This window comes from Orycteropus afer, unplaced genomic scaffold, assembly GCF_000298275.1.
Source record: "Orycteropus afer afer isolate SDZICR_OR568_19922 unplaced genomic scaffold, OryAfe1.0 scaffold00013, whole genome shotgun sequence".
Classification (NCBI taxonomy): Eukaryota; Metazoa; Chordata; class Mammalia; order Tubulidentata; family Orycteropodidae; genus Orycteropus; species Orycteropus afer.
Genome location: NW_006921600.1, coordinates 9,151,828 through 9,175,371, shown reverse-complemented (window position 1 = coordinate 9,175,371; position 23,544 = coordinate 9,151,828).

The window sequence follows — 23,544 nt, the reverse complement described above, 5'->3', positions numbered from 1 at the left end:
AAAAAAAAAAAAAAAAAACAAACACCTCACTGCTATAGAATCAATTTGACTCATAGTGACCCCACCTTGGGTTTCCGAGATGGTATCTCTATGGAAGTAGATTGCCCAATCTTCCTTCTGAGGAGTGGCTGGAGGGTTTGAATCACCAGCCTTCTGGTTAGCCATCAAATGTCTTAGGCACTATGCTACCAGAGCTCCTTTTTGGTTTATAGTTGTCCTCATTTACCAACTGATGTCTCTGGTTCCCTGTTTACAGTCTTGTAAGTTTATTTTACTTTCAATACTTCTATAACTAGGTTAGTTTCTGGGTTATGTCATCATGCGTGTTAATCATTGGTCGTTGTGTGCTGTTGTTGGTTCTCTACCTGAAAGACTCCTTTTAACATCTCTTGTGAGGTTAGTTTGGTTTTAATAAATTCACTTAATTTCTGTTTATCTGGAAATGTCCTAATTTCATCATCATATTTGAGGGATGATTTTTCAGGGTGTATAATTCTTGGCTGAAATTTTTTTCTTTCAGGGTTATATATATATATCATCCCATTGCCTTCTTGCCTGAATATTTTCTGCTGAGAAATCAGAGTTTAGTCTTATTAGTTGCAATTTGTGGGTTAACTTTTCATTTTCTTGTGCTGCTTTCAGGATTCTTTCTTTGTCTTTGGTTTTATGAGTTTGATAATGATATGTTTTGGTGATTTCTTTTGGGGTCTATCCTGTTTGGAGTTCATTGAACTTCTTGAATGAATATATTCTAATCTTTCATCATATTAGTGAAATTCTCTTCCAACAAATCTTTGACATATTTCTCTGTGGTTTTATTTGTCACTTCCTGTTCCGGAATTAGGAGCCCTGGTGGCGTAATGCCTAAGCACTTGACTGCTAATCAGAAGGCTGATGATTCAAACCCAGCAGCCATTCCTTGGAAGGAAGATTGGGCAGTCTACTTCTATAGTGATACTGCCTTGGAAACCTAAAAAGGGGTCGCTATGAGTCAGATCCGACTTGACAGCAGTGAGTGGGATGCTGTGGATACTATGAAGTGAATTTCAGACATAGCACTATGATATCAGACCCAGGGAGAAGAAGCACTATATATGTTTTTGTTTCTTAATAAAACCACTCAAAAGAGACCTTTCCTCAAGCAGGTAAACACATTATTCTCCTAATAGACTTTTTTTTCCTGTTGCTAACAAGTAGGCTATTCACTTTGGAGAGATCTTTCTTTTTGAAGAAAACCTGCTAAACAACATTAATTGAGATTATTTCAATATGTTAATACAACGTTTCCTTTCGCCAGTGCATGCAGAGACTGAAGCCTGTCTCTGCCACTCTGTATGCACTAGACCTCCACACCCGAGGCTTATCACAAGCAATTATCTTACCCAAATAAAAAATGAAAATGGAAAAGTTAAATAAATAACAGGACATCTTGATGGAATCACAGTAATGTTCGTCTTGGTTAACATTAGCCCTGACTTTTGGACAGCCAGCTTTGTTAATGCGCTTGTCCTTTGTTTAGGCATCTATCTGTAAATCTCGTGACTTACCAAAATGATGGATGACAGCCAGCTCTGCTCTCCTCTAAAGATACACTCTCCAGGAAAACTGGAAGATGCAGAATGGATGCTGTAGCTCTGACCTAAATACTATTAGAGTGGAGAAAGCCTTCAACATGGAATTCATCTAAAATTATTACATGTTTTTCCATGACAGTGTCTTTTCTACTGGGTTCAAAATTCTGTTGTTTCTGGTTTTCCTGTGGGGTAAGAGGGCTCTGCGTACCTCTCCCAGTTAGGGCCCAATGATGCTGAATTAGAAGCTGTAACTTGGCATAGCCATTGATATGGATGAGCAAATAACCTTAAACTTAAAGTGCTTAACAGCAAAAGTTTTTATTTCTTCTTCATGCAAAGTCCACTGCACAGTCTTCCTTCCAAGGAGTGGCTTGTCGGTTTGCACCTCCAGCCTTCTGATTAGCAGTCAGATGCCTTAGGCACTATGCTACCAGAGCTCCTGGAGGTGTTGTCAGTTCACAGCAATTGTCCTCCAGGTCTCCAATGGGCATCCTATCCTAAAGAGTACTTGTATCATCATCACAGTAGGGAAAGAGAAGCCTGGAGAGTCGGATACTGAGGATTAGATGCTTTGGCAAGGAAGTGACATATGCCATTTCCATGCACATTTCATTGGCCAGAGATGGTCACATGGTCAGCCTGACCTAAAGAGGGTAGGAAAGTGCTACTGGAAATAAAAGAGTACTGCATGTTAGTGAACATTAGTGAAGCTGGACTCTTCAACAACTTTTGACCTGAATGGTTGTTTCTTGCTACTTGCTGACGTGGGACTTACCATAAATGATGCCATCTTGGGCCTAGTATTGTTGTTGTTGTTTTTATTTGCCGTCAAATCGGCCCCAACTCATAGCCACCCCTCCTTGGGTTTCCAAGGCAGTATCACTACGGAAGTAGGATTGCCCAACCTTCCTCCCGAGGAGTGGCTGGTGGGTTTGAACCGCCAGCCTTCTGGTTAGCAGTCAAGTGTCTTAGGCACTATGCTACCAGAGCTCCTAGTATAGGTAGATTAATATCCTGAATTATCTCTGAAACTTTTGTTCCTCTCCCTACCCCCCGACACCTCTTCCTCTTTCTCCTTCTGGGGGTGTGGTGGGGAATAATTTCCTGCATATTCATTGAGTTCTTCCTTTGTTTCAGGCTCTCCTTCTAGAACATACTCTGGGATCAATCTTTTTGTTCCCAAGTGATCCATCACACATTTCATAATAACACAATTAGTTTTCTCCCTTTCAGAATTTTGCTGCTAACTTTTGAAATACCTCTTCTCTCACTCCCAACTCACACACCATCACCTTTACATGGGAACCTTGAAGTGTGAACTGAGGGTAGGGTAAAAAATGTATAGAAATAACCTACCTAACCCATGGTGCCATGTCAACCATGTTGAGAGCAGGAAGTGGTATTATATCTGTGGTTACCACTCCTCAGCCCATCTGATTATGGAAGAAGGCTTTCTTCATCAAATCAGGGAGGTTAATTTGTTTTAAAGTCAGTTTACACTGAAAGTCTTTCTAAAATCCTGCAAAGTGCTGTTACAAAGAAGACAATTATTAATTCTTTTTAAGGGGGGATGTTAAAAGAGTTTTGTAAATATTCTTGTGGTAAGAGGAGGGTTGGTGGTACAGTGGTTAAGCACCCAGCTACTAACTGGAAAGTTGGTGGTTTGAACCCACCGGCTGCTTTGCTGGAGAAAAGACCTCAGGATCAATTCCCATAAAGATTACAGCCTTGTGAGTGAAATAAGTCAATCATAGAAGAACAAATATTGTATGAGCTCATTACTGCAAAAAATCAAGGGAGGGTTTGCTTGGGGCAGGGAACTCAGTTTGTAGTTTACCGGGGATGGGAGAGAAGTGGAGGGAAGAATTTCAGACTAGTTGGGGGCCACATGCTGAGTTGGGTAAGGGGAGGGACAGTATGGAAAGAGTCTGTGACCAGCATAATAACATTGGGGAAAGGGAGGACACCAAATTTTGCACATAAGACACAGACGACAGAAGCTAATACCAGTATATGCACAATATGCACAATACTGCGCTACCACTAACACCAAACACCAGGTTACAGTTAAATGCAAAAGATCAGATGGGGGTCAGCGAGCAGGAATATACCCTAGACCGATGATAGGTTTAGCTGAGGATAACCTTGTACAGACTCTAATGATACAAAATAACCACAATCATTACAGAAGCAACAAAAGGCAGACTTGGAGTAATCCCTCAGAGAGAGCCAAACACCTTGGGAGACGGAAGCACCAGGTCCGTTGACTCAAGACCATAGTATTGGGGGACACCAGGCTCAATTGGCATAACATAATACATAAAAATCTTGTTCCACAATCTACTTTGGTGAATAGTGACTGGGGTCTTAAAAGCTTTCGAGTGGCCATCTAAGATGCACCTAATGCTCTCCTATTGTGGGAAGTGAAGAAGTGTGAAGAAAACCAAGGGTTTTGGAAACAATCAGCCCTAGGATATGATGGACCTCAAGACCATAAGAACTAGATGGTGCCTGGCTACCAATGCCAACCACACGGGAGGGGACCAAAACAGGAGATACTGGATAGAGTGGGAGGAAAAACATGAAACAAAATTCAAAGCCACATTTATAACCAGAATTACTGGTTGGATGGAGTCTGGTGGGGCCCCCAAGACTATGGCCTGGGATATACTTCAGGCCTGGGATAGGACTCACTCCCAAGGACTGGCTCTCAGCCCAACAGTAGTAAGACTTAGTACCTGCAGAACACCCAACCCAGGGCTATGTACTCACCTACTCTATGGAGATATACCCCTTGGAGCAATTGGCCATGGGGCACCAGAGAGTCAGCATTCACATGGAGTGGAAGCTGGACAGTCAGGAGTGCATAGCTAAGAAAGGCACAGGGATGGGGGTGGGGTCACGGGGAAGGGAGAGGAGGAGAGTGGGTTAGGGTTGGGAATGGTAATCCAGGAGTAAAAACAAATGTACATGAACTGTTGAATATAAAACAAATTCTGCTCTGTAAATTTGCACCCAAAGCACACGTGTGCACACACACATACACACATCCCACACACAAGATTACAGCCTTGCATGGTGGTACAGTGGTAAAAGCATTTGGCTGCTAACCAAAAGGCTGGTGATTCAAACCCACCAGCCACTCCATAGGAGAAAGATGAAGCAGGCTGCTTTCCTAAAGAATTATAGCCTTGAAAACCCTATGGGGTAGTTCTACTCTGTCCTACAGGGTAGCTTTGAGTCAAAATAGACTTGATGGCAATAAGTTTGTTTTTTGTGTTTATAGGGTCACTATGATTTGCAATTGATTCAATGGCACACAACAATAACAACAATATTGTGGTAAGATTATCACTCAATTTGCCATTTTAACCATTTGGAGTATATAATACAGTAGAGTTAATTACATTCACTATGTTGTGCAACTATCATCATTATTTATTTCAGAAACTTTTCATCACCCTAAACAGTAACTCAGTACCCATTAAAAGCAAATAACTCTCCATTCTCCCTCTTCCCAGCTCCTGGTAACTTCTAATTTACTTTTGTCTCTCTGTATTTGCCTACTCTACATATTTCATGTAAGTGGATTTGTACAATATTTGTCCTTTTTGTCTGACTTATTTCTCTTGGCATAATGTTTGCAAGGTTCATCCATGTGGTAACATGTATTAGCACTTCATATCTCTTTATTGGTTGAGTAATAAATATTCTATTGTGTGGATATACTATTTTATTTATCTGTTCATCTACTGATGGATATTTAAGCTGTTTTCACCTTTTGGCTATTGTGAACAATGCTGCAATGAACACTGGTGTACATGTATTGGTTTTGAGGTTCTGCTCTCAATTCTTTGGCATATATACCTAGGAGTGGAATTTCTGCGTCATGTGGGAATTCTATATTTAACTTTTTTGAGGAACCAACAAACTGCTCTTCCATAACGACTGCATAATTTACATTCTCACCAGCAATTAATGGGGGTTCCAATTTCTTAACATTCTCACCAACACTTGTTGTTTTCTATTTTTTGATAAATATCTCTCTAGTAGCTTGTGAGGTGCTATCTTATCGTAGTTTGATTTGCATTTCCGTAGTGACTAATGAAATTGAGATTTTTTTTTTAATGTGCTTATTGACCATTTGTGTATCTTTGGAGAAAATTTGGTTCAAGTCCTTGGCCCATTTTTAAATTGTGTTGTTTGTCTTTTTGTTTTTAAGTTGTAAGGGTTTATATATTCTGGATATTGAACTCTTAACAGATATATGATTTACAATTATTTTTCCCATTCTGTAGGTTATTTCCACTTTCTTCATAATGCCCTTTGAGGCACATTTTTTAGTGTGATATTTATCTTTTTATTTTTTCTATTGTTGCTTGTGTTTTTGGTATCATATCTAAGGATTCATTGCCAAAAACAAGGTCCCAAAGCTTTACACCTTTATTTTCTTCTAAGACTTTTATGGTTTTATTATATATATATATATATATATATATATATATATAATATATTTTGTGATGGGGTCTGACTTCATTCCTTTGCATGTGGATATCTAGTTTTTATAGCATCAATTGTTGAAAAGACTATTCTTTCCTCATGGAATGCACTTGGCACTCTTTTCACAAGGCAATTAGCCACATATGTATGGATTTATTTCTGTACTCTCAATTCTATTTAATTGGTCTGTCTATCTATCCTTATATCATACCACACTGCAGCTTTGTAATACCTTTTGAATCAGTAAGTGTGAATTCTTTTACTTTGTTCTTTTTCAAGATTGTTTTGACTATTCAGTCAAATTTCATATGGATTTGAGGATCAGCTTTCCATTTCTGCAAAAAAGACTTAGAATTTTGATAGAGATTGCATTGAATATGTAGATCGTTTTGGGTAATATTGGCATTTTAGCAATATTAACCCTTCTAATCCATAAACACAGATATCTTTCCATTTATATAGGCTCTCTTTTATTTCTTTCAGCAATGGTTTATAGTTTTCAGTGTACAAATCTTTCACCTCCCTGACTAACTTTATCTGTAGGTATCTTACTCTTTTAGATGCTTTTGTAAATGAATCATTATTATTATTTTTCTTTCTTTCTTTTTTTTTTTTTTGATTTTTGCAGTGTTCCCATCTCTCTGCCCCAGAATTATTTTCTTAACTTCCTTTTCAGATTGTTCATTTTTAGTACATATAGAAACACAATTGATTTTTGTATGTTCATCTTGTACCATGCAAATTTCCTGAATTTGTTTTTAGCTCTAGTTACTTTCTTGTGGAATTTTGGAATTTTTTATACATAGAATCATGTCATCTGTGAACTTCTTGCTTTCTGATTTGTATGTCTTTATCAAAGAAGAAATATTTTTAAATGTTGCCACTTGGAAGTGTCATTGAAGAGTCAAAACAAACTCTTCATGCTCACCCTCTTCCTTGGCTTGAAGGCACTTGGCAGTAGATAGCACTAGCAAGTGCAACACACAGTAAAGCTCTTAGGAAATGCTGCCAAAGATATTCATCTGTTGACAATGGGCACACTCGTTTTTACACTTCAGAACTCTGTGAAACTCCAGGGAGTGCTTGAATATTTCATTACTGTTACGTCTTATTAATGTTTACCAACATTTGGTTGGTTACTAATTATGAATGGTTATATATTTATCATTTTTCACCTTTTAACAGGTCCTAATGCTGTGCTGGGTACTACTATGGAGTGTGGTAATCTTAAGTATATTTAGAAATTCAAAGAAACACTATTTTGGATTTTATATAAACACATTCCACTCTAACTCTCTCTAAGTAAAACCCACAGTTTCTTTCCACTCTACCACAAAATCCCACCAACTTATTTCTCTTGAATGTTTGTCCTCATCTAACCCCTTCCCTGGCTCCTTTTCCTTCATCCCATTATTGAGGAATGCTTGGGAAAATTGGTTGTGGGCCTTCTCCTCCACTGTAGCCAGAATGAGGTTTCTACTCCTCAGAACATAATCTCCTTCAAAAGTAAAGGTTCCCACCTGGTATTATATGAATTCCTGATTATTTGAGATGTTATTCAAAATGCTATTGGAAAAGATCTAAGATATTTGACATCTTGTAGATGAAATATCCAATAAATAATTCAGTTCATTGGATGTTTTCACTTTTAGGGGAGATATTTTGTCTTTTACAAAGTTAAGTGAGATTTTTTTAAAAAAGAAAAATTGTTGTTGTTGTTGTTGTTTGCCGTTGAGTTGGACCTGACTCATAGCGACCCCTCCTTGGGTTTCCAAGGCATTATCACTATGGAAGTAGATTGCCCCATCTTCCTTCCGAGGAGCGGCTGGTGGGTTTGAACCGCCAGCCTTCTGGTTAGCAGTCAAGTGCCTTAGGCACTATGCTACCAGAGCTCCTAATGTAGTTTTTATTTTACCATTCTTTATCCTGCCCTAGAGGGAGAGTAGGAATGAAATAAAGTAGAGAAAATATAGATATGGGGACTAACCACACTTATTTTATTTTTTAACCTCTTAATGAAAATAGAAAGAAATTAAGTAATAACAATGATAAATTAACTGTCTATTATGTAAGAACATTTGCCCTAACTAGCACATAACATTTGAGGAGTTAAGGAGCAAGGGCTAACAAGATTTGTGCAGAGTGTGCAGGCTTGCCTAGGCTGTTGCAGGGAACAGAACTGCATCAGTGGATGAAACATACAAGAAAGCAAATATTAAGAATAAAATGAGATTTTTAAGCAGGTAGTATTGTTTGACAATTGATGGGCTGGCCTGGAGAAAGGTGATTGGCTAACAAGTCACACCAGACATTTCCACAATCTTAAAACATTTATCAATTTTGTATACTTTTATTGTTGTTAGGTGCCATCGAGTCATCCCTGACTCAGCGACCTTATGTACAACAGAATGAAACACTGCCAGTCCTGTGCCATCCTCACCATCCTTGCTATTCCTAAGCCCATCATTGCAGCCACTGTATCAATCCATCCTGATGAGGGCCTTTCCCTTTTTCGTTGACCCTCTACTTTACCAAGCATAATATCTTTCTCCAGAGAATGGACCCTTCTGGCAACATGACCAAAGTAGGTGAGATGAAGTCTAGCCATTCTTGCTCCCAAGGAGCATTCCAGCTGCATTTCTTCCAGGACAGATTTGTTAGTTCTTTTATCAGTCTTAGATACTTTCAGTAGCTAAACAGTAGTTTAGCTTAATTAGTAAATAATATCTATACTTTTATAATCAGAAAAAATAATATTATTTTAAAAAACATTGATTAAGTTTCATTATCTGTATTGAATCACGCAAGAGAGTATGCTGTGGGAAGGTCCCAAGCATCAAAGGCTGTTGCCCTCTAGAAACTTTCAGGTCAGGAAAATAACCCTTGATCAGAGGACATCATTCATTATTGCTTGTAATAATTCCATTCCAAATTCATGAAGGATTTAGGGGAAGTCAATTGTGGAGCTTCTGTTTTCATCCTGGTGGGATGGGAGTGGATGCAGAGCATCTCCTCTCTAAGAATTGGTCCCTTTTTCTTAGAGAAGAAGGGAGCCTTAGTGGCACAGTGGCTAAAGCATTAAGTTGCTAACCAAAATGTTGCTGATTCAAATCAAAACTGATTTCTCTGTGGGAGAAAGATGACTGTAAAGATTTACAGCCTTGGAAACACTAAAGGCAGTTTCTACTCTGTCCTAAAGGATTGCTATGAATCAGAATTGACTCAATAGCAGTGGGTTTGGTTTGGCTGGTCTTAGAAGCAAACCAAAAGCCAGTTGCCATGGAGTCACCTCCAACTCATGGCAGCTACATGTGTGTTGGAGAACATTTGTGATCTGTGCTTGACAGGATTTTCAATTGCTGAGTTTTTAGAAGTAGACCACCAGGCCTTTCTTCTGCACTGTCTCTGGGTGCACTAAAACCTTAAGCCCTTTGGTTAGCAGCCAACCGTGTTAACTGCTTGCAATGAGTAGGTAGCATGTTTATAATGGCCTGAGCAGTAGAAGAGAGGCACATACACAGGTAGATGGGGATATTCAAGCCTCTATAGATATACTTTGAGAAGAGGCCCAGGGTGGAGGTGAGAGCATAATGTCAACATTACCTTTAGACCCAGATCAGAGGAATCCTTGCCCTGTCTCTGAACTTTTAGGGTACTGCTTCAACACTGTTAGCCCCTTTACATAAGATGAAGAATCCATGGGACTGAGAACATGTTCCTAACTTGTTGTTGTTGTTAGGTGTCACCAAGTCATCTTTGACTCATAGTGACCCTATGCAGAGCAGAACAAAACACTGCCTGGTCTTGTGCAAGTCTTACGATCCTTTGTATACCTGAGCCCATCATTGCAGCCACTGTGTCTGTCCATCTTGTTGAGGGCCTTCCCCTTCTTCATTGACCCTCCACTTTACCAACCATGAAATCCTTCTCCAGGGAATGGTTCCTTCTGACAATATGACCAAAGTAGGTGAGATGAAGTCTGGCCATTCTTGTTTCCAAGGAGCATTCCAACTGCACTTCTTCCGGGACAGATTTGTTAGTCCTTTTAGCAGACCATGGTGTTCTTAGCATTCTTCTCCAAAACCATGATTCAAAAGCATCAACTCTTCTTCAGTCTTCCTTATTCATTGTCCAGCTGTCACATGCATAAGAGGCTTTAGGTGCACCTTAGTCTTCAAGGAGACATCTTTGCTCTTCATCACTTGAAAGAGGTTTTTTGTAGCAGATTTGTCCAAAGCAACACATCATCTGATGTCTTGAAGTGTGCTTCCATTACTGATGATTGTAGAACTAAGTAATATGAAATCCTTGACAACTTCAATCTTTTCTCCATCCACCATGAAGATGTTTATTGGACCAGTTGTGAGGATTTTTGTTTTCTTTTTATTGAGGTGTAATCCATACTGCAGACTGTAGTCTTTCATCTTCATCAGTAAGTGCTTCAAGTCATCTTCACTTTCAGCAAGCAAAATTGTGTCACCTGCATATTGCAGGTTGTTAATGAGTCTTTTGCCAATCCTGGTGCCACTTTCTTCTTCATATAATCCAGCTTCTCAGATTATTTGCTCAGGATACAAGTTCAAAAGTATGGTGAAAGGATACAACCCTGACACACTCCCTTCCTCATTTTGAACCACATGGTATCCCCTTTTTCTGTTTGAATGACAACCTCCTGATCTATGTACAGGTTCCTCATGAATACAATAAAGTGTTCTGGAATTACCCTTCTTCTCAATGTTATCTATAATTTGTTATGATTCACACAATTGAATACTTTTGCATAGTCAGTAAAACATAAGCAAACATCTTTGTGGTATTCTTTGCTTTCAGCTAGGATCCCTTTGACATAAGTAATGATATCCCTGGTTCCACGTCCTCTTCTGAATCCAGCTTGCATTTCTGGAAGCTCTCTGTCACTATATTACTGCAACCATTTTTGAATTATTTTCAGTAAAATTTTACTTGCATGTGGTATTAATGATACTGCTCTATAATTTCCACATTCTGTGGCATCACATTTCTTTGGAATGGGTACAAATATGGATCTCTTCCAGTCAGTTGGCCAGATAACTGTCTTCCATATCTCTTGGCATAAATGAGTAAGTTCTGATGCAGGGCATCCATTTGTTGAAACATCTCAGTGGGTATTCTGTCAGTTCCTGGAGTCTTCTTCTTCACCAATTGCTTCAGTGAAGCTTCAAATTCTTCCTTCAGTACCATTGGTTCTTGATCATATGCCATCTCCTGAAATGGATGAACATTGACCAGTTCTTTTTGGTATGTTGTTAGTTGTTGTAGTTATGTGCCGTCGAGTCGGCCCCGACTCATAGCGACCCCTCCTTGGGTTTCCGAGGCAGTATCACTACAGAAGTAGGATTGCCCAACCTTCCTTCCGAGGAGTGGCTGGTGGGTTTGAACCACCAGTTCTGGTTAGCAGTCAAGTGCTTTAGCCACTATGCTACCAGAGCTCCTCTTTGGCAAAATATTGAATGATGCAGGAAACATTAAAAGATGGAAGGAATACATAGTCACTTTTTGGTATAGTGACTCTATGTATTCTTTCCATCTTTTAATGTTTCCTGCATCATTCAATATTTTGCCCATAGAATCTTTCAATATTACAACTTGAGGCCTAAATTTTTTCTTCAGTTCTTTCAGCCTGAGACATGCCAAGTGTGTTCTTCCTTTTTGGTTTTCTAACTCCAGGTGTTTGCACATTTCATTATAGTAATTGGCTTTGTCTGCTTGAGTTGCTCTTTAAAATCTTCTGTTCAGCTCTTTTATCTTGTCATTTCTTCCATTTGCTTTAGCTACTCTTTGCTCAAGGGCAAGTTTCAGAGTCTCTTCTGACATCCATTTTGATCTTTTCTCCTTTCTTGTCTTTTTAATGACCTCTTGCTTTTGTCATGGATGATATTCTTGATGTCATCCCATAGTTCCTCTGGTTTTCAATCAATGGTATTCAATGCATCAAATCTATTCTTTAGATGGTCTCTAAATTCAGGAGGGATATAATTAAGGTCATATTTTGGTTCTCGTGGACTTTTTAAAATTGTCTTCAACTTCAGGTTGAACTTGCTTATGAACAAGTGATGGTCTGTTTCACATCAGCTCCTGGCCTTGTTTTGGCTGAAGATATTGAGATTTTCCATCACCTCTTGCCACAGATGTAGTCAATCTGATTCCTATGTATTCCATCTGGTGAAGTCCACATGTATAGCTGTCCTTTATGTTGTTGAAAAAAAGTATTTGCAATGAATAAGTCATTATTCTTGCGAAATTCTATCATGCGATCTCCAGCATTATTTCTATCTCCAGGCCATATTTTCCAACTATCAGTAACACTTCTTCATTTTCAACTTTTGCATTCCAGTCACCAGTGAAAATCAACACATCTTGATTGCATGTTTGGTCAATTTTAGACTGCAGAAGTTGGTAAAAATTTCAGTTTCCTCATCTTTGGCTTTGATGGGTGGTGCATAAATTTGAATAATAGTAGTATTAACTGGTCTTCCTTGTAGGCATATGGATATTATCCTATCACTGATAGCCTTGTACTTCAGGACAGATCTTGAAACACTCTTTGTGATAATGAATGCCACATCATTCCTCTTCAATTTCTCATTCCTGACATAGTAGATCATATGATCATCTGATTCAAAATGGCCAAAACCAACCCATTTCAGCTCACTAATGCCTAGGATATCAGTATTTATACATCCCATTTCATTTTTGACAACTTCCAATTTTCCTAGATTCATACATCATGCATTCCATGTTCCAATTTTTAATAGATGCTTGCATCTGTTTCTACTCATTTTGAGTCAGGTTACATCAGCCAGTGGAGGTCCTGAAAGCTTTACTCTATCCATATCATTAAAGTCATCTCTACTCTGAGGAGTCAGCTCTTACCCCAGTCAAATTTTGACTGCCTTGTGACCTGATGGCCTCATCTTCTGGCACTATATTGGATAATATTTCAGGTTTAGTCACAAAGTTTTCGAGTAATACATTGGCCAGTGTTTCACTGCTATTTATAAAATTTTCACTGGGTAATTGTTTGAGAAGTGAATGGCCTCTTCCTTCTTCCAACTCTGTCTTAGCCTGGAAGTGCCACTGAATCCTGCCCACCATGGGTAACCCTGCTGGCGTTTTGCAACATGGTGGCATAGCCTCCAGCCTCATAGCAACACTCAAGCCACCTGAGGAAGACAAACTGACAGACAAGTTAGTCTCCCTTAGTTTTTCCTAACTCCTCTGCACCTGCCTACCTTGGGCAATGGGCTTAAAATAGAGCTACCCACAAGCAAAAAGCAGCCCCCTGAGCCCCAACCCACCTACCTCAGGCCGTGGCCTTAATTTAGAGCCAACCCCAAGCAAAAAGCAGCTCCCAGCCCCTGCCCCACTTACCTAAGGCCCAGACCTCAATATAAAGCCACTCCCAAGTGAAAAGCAGCCTCCAAATCCTGGGCCCCATGCCTAACTTGAGTTCATGCTTTTCCACACTTACTTTTTAGAACATTCTTTGGGTTCAGAAATCCGGAATTCCCTGGGCTTCCAGGGCTGGCATATCCATTCTCTTGGGTCAGTCCACTAGAGGACAAAACACAAATGTTCTTATGAATACACTAGGCTTTCAGGGCTGCCAAGGGGCAGCTGTTTTTAGAGGGCCTATTTGGAGCTTGGATGTGTGGTGTGGACTCTAGGAGTGGAAATGTGGGAAGCTTTGTGTAGTGCAAGACAGAGTGTGGGCAGACAAGGAAAAGGGAGCAGGCTAGAATCCTGGGGTTGGCTTCCTCCACACCTTCAGGGTCAGTGCAGAGCCATAAGGAGTCTGAGAATTCTAAGTTTGAAACTTACCTTCCAGGTTGATCTGAAGGTGTATTGTTAAGCTATGAAAATGCAAAACATTTTATTTAATAGTTGGTTAGATTGATTCATATTAGACATGTGTATGATCTCCATTTTTTTCTGCAGTAACTACTCATAGGACAGAAGTCAGAGGCAGTGAAGATCTGGCCTCCTTTTCCTACTATGCCAGTCTGACTCTCTCTGGTCAAAATGTGCCATGAATCCTAAGAAATAAGGCCAAGCTCAATGAATTCTTTTCTCTGTGTGTTTGGTTTGTCATAAGATAACAATCTTTATTTTCTGGTGTGGATATGAAAAGTATACTACCTATCTGTCATCAGTTTGTCATACTGTGGCTTGCATGTAACTATGATGCTGGAAGCTATACTACTGGTATTTCAAATACCAGAAGCTTCACCCATGGTGAACAGGTTTCAGTGGAGCTTCCAGACTAAGATAGGCTAGGAAGAAAGACCTGGTGATATACTTCTAAAAATTAGCCAATGAAAATCTTTTGGATCATATTGTCTGACTTGCTTGCTTTAGACGTGTCATCAGGAGGGAACAATTGTTAAAAAACATCATGCTTGGTAAAGCAGAGGATCAATATGGGCATGGGAGACCCTTGATGAGATAAATGGCACACAAGCTACAACAATGGACTCAAACATGCTGGCAATTGTGAGGATGATGCAAGGACCAGACAATGTTTTGTTCTGTTATGCATAAGATAACCACGAGTTGGAGTTGACTCAATGGCAGTTAACAACAACAATAGGAAAGGTGTGCTGTTCATGTTTCATAATTCCTCTAATTCTTGCTGATAGAGGAGAGTTTTTCAGAAGGATGAACACACACACACACACACAAACACAATTTGAAGAACTTCTTTACCTTTTTCTCTTTACACTTGGGAGGCTTTAGGGAGGCTTTGCATACACCTGTTTGCATCATCCACAAAGGGGGCCTGCAAAAAGAGTCACTATGGCACATCTTTACATATAACAGGAGTTGGCAGGTGTTTTTTAATTAAAGAAATTCAGGTTATGAAAAAGATGTCATGGGTAGAGAGAGTGGGAGCTTGCCAGCTGAGAACCCCTGCTCACATATACTCAGCCCTGGCTTGCAGCATCTGCCTCTTGATTCTACTAAATGCTATTGTCAGAAGTGGAAAGGAGGGGGGAGCAGATGTAGATATTTGGATGCTGCCAGCTCTTGGTTGTCTACCATTTAGGGTTCAGGGCCAAAACTTGAATGATCTATTGCCATAGAAAACACAAAGCAATATTGTAGCCAAATCTTTTGACACCCTCCTCTGACAAATGATCCACTGGTGCTCTTTAGGATTTTGAGTCTTCACATTGAGTCTTCTTCACTTCCTATTGGGTCAATTACAGCAAGTAAAATAATGTCCAATGAGCAAAGAAGTAAATATCCTTAAGTCTCTCTCTTTCATGTGGCTTTTCCTGAATGTATTAGCCAGCAAAACCATCAAATTTAAGCCTTCAAAGGGCCTTTGAGGCCTTCTCACTCTATCTTTTACTTTGTTGTTGAGAGAACAGAAGATCACAAAGGGGAATTGACTCACTCAAGCTCTTCCAGTGAATCAGGGACAGTGGTTGGTCTACAGGCAGATATCCTGACTTGTAGCCACCACATTGCCTAACAAGGAGCCATTTGTTCTGAAGCCCTTATAGGCAACCATTTTGGACCATGCAAATTAATTTTGATTGAATACTATTCTTTGGTAAAACCCTCTTGTGTTAGTATCCTTTTATATACCCAACAAAAGTATAAGTGTGACTGCAAGGGTTGCAAAATTTAAATGCTAATAAAATCCAATTATGTAAAATAAATGAGTGAATGAGCCAGGTATAACACAATGGGGAGTGGTGGAGACTGAAGCATACTAGAAGATATATGCCCCACCTAATGGTATTTAAATAAATTTCTGTAAAAATGTGAACACTGTTCTGGAAAAACAAAAACATAGGTAAAACACAGTAGATTCATTTGCTATCAGACTGTAACCACTGCCCTGGGACTTCGATACTAGCTGGGTATATAAGCTAGTGCTTCAGTGATCACCAATAGAAGTATAATGTAAACTTTCTCCATGTTTTTGGTGTTTCAAGCTGGTTCCTGGTTATAGTGACTCCATGTACAACAGAATGGAATACTGCCAAGACCTGTGCCTTCCTCATAATCATTGCTATGTTTGACCCATTTTTGTGGTCACCTTGTCAATCCATTTCATTGAGGGACTTTCTCTTTTTTGCTAAACTTGTACTTTACTAAGCATGATGTCCCTCTCCAGGGACTGGTCCCACCTGACAACATGTACAAAGTGTGTGGTAAAATGAAGTCTAGCCATTCTCACTTCTAGGGAACATTCTGGCTGCACTTCTTCCAACACAGAATATTTTTTTAATTTTTCTGGCAGTTCATAGTATATCTAATGTTCTTCATCAGCACCATAATTCAAAGGCATCAATTCTTCTTCAGTCTTTCTTATTTGTTGTCTACCTTTTGCATGCATATGAGTGAATGAAAATACCATAGTTTGAATCAGGTGTACTTTAGTCCTCAAACTGACATCTTTGCTTTCTAACACTTTAAAGAGGTCTTTTGAAATAGATTTGGCAAATACAATACATCATTTAATTTCTTGATTGCTGCTTCCATGGGCATTGATTGTGGATCCAAGTAAAGTGAAATCCTTGACAACTTCAATCTTTTCTCCATTTATCATGATGTTTCTTATTGGTCCACTTGTGAGGATTTTTGTTTTATCTTGAAGTGTAATCCACACTGAAGACTGTAGTCTTTCATCTTCATCAGTAAGTGCTTCAAGTACTCTTTGCTTTCAGCAAGCAAAGGTGTATCACCTGCATATTGCAGGTTGTTGATGAGTCTTCCTCAAATTCTGATGACATGTTCTTCTTCATATAGTCCACTTTCTCAGATTATTTGCTCAGCATATGTAATTTTAATTTTTTAGTAGCTATATTAAAAAGTAAAAATAAACAGTTTAATCTATTTTATTCAACTACCACTCATCTGTCAGTTTATCATACTGTGGTTTCTTGCATGTTGTTGTGAGGCTGGAGGCTATGCTATCAGTTTTTAAAATACCTGAAGGATCACACAGAGTGGACAGGTTACAGGGAAGCTTCCAGACTAACATAGATTGGGAAGAAGGATGGGGCCATCCACTTCTGAAAAAAACAACTGGCTACTGACTACTGTAAGAATAGCAGTGAAATGCTCTCTGATATATTACTAAAAAACTTTATGAATAGCCATGAAACATTGCCTGATGTAGTGCCAGGAGATAAGCCCCTCAGACTGGAAGGAACTCAAAATATGACTGAGGAAGTGTTGCCTCCCAAAAGTAGAGTCAACTGTAGTGACGTGGCTAGAGTAAAGCTTTTGGGATCTTCATTTGCTGATGGTGGATGACTCAAAATGTGAAGGAAAAGATACAAACATAGATTAATAGTGAGAACATGGAATGTACAAAGTAAGAATCTAGGAAAATTGGAAGTAGTAAAAAATGAAATGGAGTGCATAAAGATCAGTATCCTAGATATTAGTGAGCTGAAATGGACTGGTGTTGACCATTTAGAATCAGACAATCATATGATATACTATACTATTCCAGGAATGACAAATTGAAGAGGAATGGAGTCATATTTATCAGAAAAAAGAACATTTCAATATTTATCCTGAAGTACAATGTTGTCACTGATAAGATAATATCCATATGCCTACAAGGAAGACCAGTTAGTATTACATTATTCAAATTTACACACCAACCACTAAAGCCAAAGATGAAGAAATTGAAGATTTTTGCTAACTTCTGCAGTCTGAAATTGACCAAATATGCAATCAAGATGTATTGATAATTACTGGTGATTGGAATACAAAAGTTGGAAACAAATAAGAATTATCAGCAGTTGGAAAATATGGCGTTGGTGATAGAAATGGCACCAAAGATTGCATGATAGAATTTTGCAAGACTAATGACTTATTCATTCCAAATATCTTTTTTCAACAACATAAACAGTGGCTATCCATGTTGACCTCACCAGATGTGATACACAAAAATCATATCAACTACATCTGTGGAAAGAGGTGATGGAGAAGCTCGATATCATCAGCCAAAACAAGGCCAGGAGTTGACAGTGGAACAGACCATCAATTTCTCAGGTGTAAGTTCACATTGAAGCTGAAAAATATGAAAAAAGTCATGGGAGCCAAAATACAACCTTGGTTGTATCTCACCTGAACTTAGAGACCATCTGAAGAATGGATTTGGTGCATTGAACACCAATGATTGAAGACTAGACAAGTTGTGAGATGACAACAAGAATATAATACATGAAAAAAGTAAAATGTCTTTAAAAAGACAGGGGGGAAAAAAGGACCAAAATGAATTTCAGAAGAGACTCCGAAACATGCTCTTGGATGGAGAGTAGCTAAATTGAATGGAAGAAATGCTGAAATAAAAGAGCTGAACAGAAGATTTCAAACTGCAGCTTGAGAAGACAAAGTAAATTATTATAATGTAATGCACAAAGACCTGGAGTTAGGAAACCAAAAGGAAGAATATATTCAGTATTTCTCAAGCTGAAAGAACTGAAGAAAAAATTCAAGCCTTGAGGATTCTATTGGCAAAATAGTGAACAATGCAGGAAGCATCAGAAGAAGACCAGGCATACACAGAGTCATTGTATCAAAAAGAATTGGTTGATGTCCAACAATTCAGGAAGTGGCATCAAGGATCAAGAACCAATGGTACTGAAAGATGAAGTCCAAGGTACACTGAAGGAATTGGTGAAAAACAAGCCTCCAGATATGTATGGAATATCCACTGAGATGTTTCAACAACTGGATCCAGTGCTGGAAACTTACTCATTTCTCCCAAGAAATTTGGAAGACAGCTACCTGGCCAACTGACTGGAAGAGATATTCGGGCCCATTCCAAGAAAAGGTAATCCAACAGAATGTGAAAATTATCAAACCATGTAATTAATATCACATGCAAGTAAAATTTTGCTGAATAATTTAAAAATGGTTGCAGCAGTATATTGATAGGGAACTTCCAGAAATGCAAGCTGGATTCAGAAAAGGATGTAGAACGGGGGACATATATCATTGCTGATGTCAGATGGATTTTAGCTGAAAGCAAAGAATATTAGAAAGAAGTCTACCTATGTTTTATTGACTATGCAAAAGCATTCAACTATGTGGATCATAACAAATTATAGATAATATTGCAAAGAATGGGAATCTCAGAACCGTTAATTGTGCTCATTAGGAACCTGTACATAAAACAGGAGGCTGTCCTTAGAATAAAACAAGGGGATTCTGCATGGTTTAAAATCAGGAAGGGTGTGTGTCAGGGTTGTATCCTTTCACCATACTTATTCAATCTGTATGCTGAGCAAATAATCTGAGAAGCTGGACTACATGAAGAAGAATGTGGCACCAGGATTGAAGGAACACTCATTAACAACCTGAAATATGCAGATGAAACAATTTTGCTTGCTGAGAGTGAAGATGACTTGAAGCACTTGATGAAGATCAAAGACTACAGTCTTCAGTATGGAATACACCTCAACATAAAGAAAACAAAAATCCTCACAGCTGGACCAATAAGCAATATCACTATAAATGGAGAGAAGATTGAAGTTGTCAAGGATTTCATTTTACTTGGTTCCATAATCAACACCCATGGAAGCAGCAGTCAAGAAAGCAAATGATGTATTGCATTGGGAAGATCTGCTACTAAAGACCTCTTTAAAGTGTTGAAAAGGAAAGACACTGAAATATACACAAAAGATATAGACAACAGAGGCAAACACTATTGCAGGCACAACACTGAAGTATCACTAGCACCAAATACCAGGCTACAGATTAACACATAGACAAGTGAGAAGAGCAGGTGAGGGTAGGTGAACAGGAATACACCCTAGACTAAGGATAGATTTGGCTGAAGATAGTCTTACATTTGCATTCGTGCTACAAAGTTAGCCACATACATTATAGAAGCAACAGAAGACTGGATGGGAGTAATTTCGCAGAGGCAACCAAATCTTGGGAGAGAGAATCACCAGGCCTGAAGCTCAGGGGACATCATGCTCAATTGGCACACATAGTTCATAAAAATTTTGTTCTACCACCTACTTTGGTGAGTAGCGACTAGGGTTTTAAAAGCTTTCAAGCAGCCATCTAAGATATAATTATTGGTCTCCTCTCAGCTGGAGCAAAGAAAAGTAAAGAAAATCAAAGTCATCTGGAGACAGTTAGTCCAAAGATAAGACAGACCACAAGGACTTCAGCCTCCATGCCCCAAGACAAGAAGAACTAGATGGTGCCCAGCTACCAATGCCAACCACTGAGAAAGGGATCAAACCTGAAGATCCTTGTGGTAGTTATGTTTGTGTGTCAACTTGGCTGGGCCTGGTTGAGTGGCTGGGCAGCTAGTGGTAGTTATTCCCCATGATCAACTCCATGGTGGGATCTGCCACAAACAGCTGAGTAGCTGCCTTTGGAATGTGGTCTGCTTCCTGTATATAAAGAGAAGCCTTGGGAATTGTCTCTAGCTTATGGCACCTTGAACCCTGCACATAGCCATGTCATTGTTCAGCAGCCTGCCATGCTCTGTCAACCTTGGGACTTACAATGGACTTGAAATAATGGCCTGCTGTATGATTTGGTAATATTGTGACTGTGCCTTTTTACTTGTCAACCTTGGGCTTGGCAGCCTCAGCAGCCAGCAGCTGTCTGAGTGAAGAAAAGCCTCTAGCTTCTGTGGACTGGGAGCAGGAGGCAGAGGTGAACCCCAAGGTTGAGGGGCTTTCACCCAGCCCCAAGAGCCTGGCACTTTGAACTTGGACTTAAAACCTCCAAACTGTAAGAGAATAACCTCCTGTTGTTAAAGCCATCCCATTTGTGATATATTCTTGTCAGAGCAGCACTAGGTAACCAGAACACTCCTGGATAGAGTGGGAGGAAAAATGTGGAACAAAATTCAAAAACACAAAAATGACCAGAATTACTGGTTGAAAACAGACTGATGGATTCCCTGAGACTATGGCCCCAGGTTACCCTTGAGTCTAGAAACTGACTTCCTTACATGGATTGGCTTTCAGCCCAATAGTACAAAGACCTACATGCAGAGCACCTACCACAGGCTGATGCACCCACCTACTCTAGGGATATGCACCCCTTTGGATCAAGCAGCCACAAGACACCAGAGGGGAGCACTCACATAGAGGTAAGGCTGACAGTCAGGAATGCACGATGAAAGGGGCATAGGGAGGGGGTGGTCACAAAGAGGAGAGGGGGAGAAGGGAGGAGAGTTCTTTATGGTTGGGGATGGTAATTGGGGCCATGAATCCAGATGTGCATAATCTATTGAATGTAAAACAAGTTTGCATGTGAATTTGTACTGAAAGCACAATTAAAAAAAAATAGTAATAAAATATGTCATCTGCTGATGAGAGACTGGCAATTTGTTTGACTCTAACTCCGCTTAAGTTCTCCAGGTTATTTTGACTTCGTTAAAACATCATGCAAAAAAAAAAAAAAAAATCATAAATGCTGTATAAAGCAAGAGCTTAGATTCTACTGAGAAGCTGATGCAAATTGCCTTTCTATTGCTTGTAAAGACACTTGCCTTGAACAAGTCAACTTTGCTGGCTAAAGTTCACTTCAGTGGTAAGGGCTAACTGTATTGTAGAGGGCAGGTTCACAAGCAGATCAGACTCAACTTCCAAAAGATACACAAAGTAGAATGGTTAATGAATAAGTCACTAAACTATAAATAAATAAAGTGTTGAAAAACAAAGATGCCACATTGAGGAATAAGGTGTGCCTGACCTAAACTATGATATTTTCAATCATCTTATATGCCTATGAAAGGTGGGCAATGAATGAGGAAGACTGAAGAATTGATGCCTTTGAATTATGGTGTTGGTGAAGAATATTGAATATACCATGGACTGCCAGAAGAACAAACAATTTGTCTTGGAAGAAGTACAGCCAGAATGCTCCTTAAAAGTAAGGATGGTGAGACTTTGTCTCTTGTACTTTGGTCATGTTATCAGAAGGGTCCAGAATGATATCATGCTTGGTAGACCAAAGCTGAAACCAAACTCACTGCCTTCAAGTCAATTTCAAGCCACCTTTGTTTTTCTAAGGTGGTAAATCTTTCAGGAAGTAGGTTGTCCCATCGTCCTTCCACAGAGCAGCTGGTGGGCTTGAACCACCAACCTTTTGGTTAGCGGTCAAATGCCTTAGGTACTGTACCACCAGAGCTCCTTATGCTTGGTAAAGGGTGGTGAAAAAAAGGAAGACCCTCAAAGAAATGAATAGACACAGTGGCTGCAACAATGGACTCAGGCATAGCAACATTTGTGAGGCTGGCACAGGACTGGGCAGGATTTCATTCCATAAGATTGCTATGAGTCAGAACTGACTCGACAGCACTTGACAACAACAGTATCCACATGTGGCTTCTGGCTACCAGCTACCATATTATATAAGAGATGGAAAGTGCCAAATAAATATTTGTTGAGACATTGAGTGTATAATTGAGAGTTGGGCTGTGTGACCTTTTATCAGTTTTGATTGATGCCCTTTCTTTACATGTTTAAGCTGTTAACAAAAGAGAGGCTAGTAGTTTGTTAATTAGTCTGGCCCGTGGATTTAGTTACCTTTTGTCAGGGTCTGGTCACTAGACTTCATTACTGTTCACTCCTGTTCACTAGGAGGACTATCTTCTCGAGCACTGTTTCTCAACCTTTTTCATTATTCTCTGTTAAGGAACTTTTTTAGATACTTGTTTCTTAATTGCCCTCTTCCCACACCATGAAATTTAATACCATAAATATACTATATATTTATTTGTGCACAGTGGCCTTTTAGAACGTTACAAACCTTTGTAATATTTAAAATTTTTTTACCTCCCTTCTCTCTCACCCTGATCCTGCACCCAGAACCAAATCTTGCCTTGGGGATGATAGCCCTCTCCGTCAGTTGGGAGTGCATGCTATAAAGAACTCTAATTATGTTTACCCAACTTCCCAGAGGCACACTGATAACCCAGGTTGCCAGTGTTATTTCATTTAAGGTGGAATAAGTCACTCTGCAGGGATATGCTCTGGTGTGTCACATGCTAACAGCAGGGAATGCTGAGTGCATGCAGATTAGGATACAGAAAGCTGGGGTCCCTAGGCATTGTTGACCTGAGTCCATGTTTCTGCACAAAGTGCCCACTTTCCTCTCTTTTCTAGAATCAGTCACTTCTTCTTAGGGAAGCTCTGGATAAACACTAACACATATTTGTTCTTAGGGTTCCCCTAACTGGTTAACACACCACAGTCCTGGTGAACAGCTCCTTCTTCCTCAAGTATTTTGGAGAGTAGGCAGCTTAATCTAGTTTGAGACGTTGATTTTGCTCTTTGAAACAGTGGGTGGGAGACTTTTTAACCTGGATGTGTCAGGAAGAATATGATAAACCATGTCACATTAACTTCTTGGAAGGTAGTTGTTGGGGAGATAAGCTGAAGTGCAGTGAATTGCTTCCATGGCCCTTCTAGCCATGTCG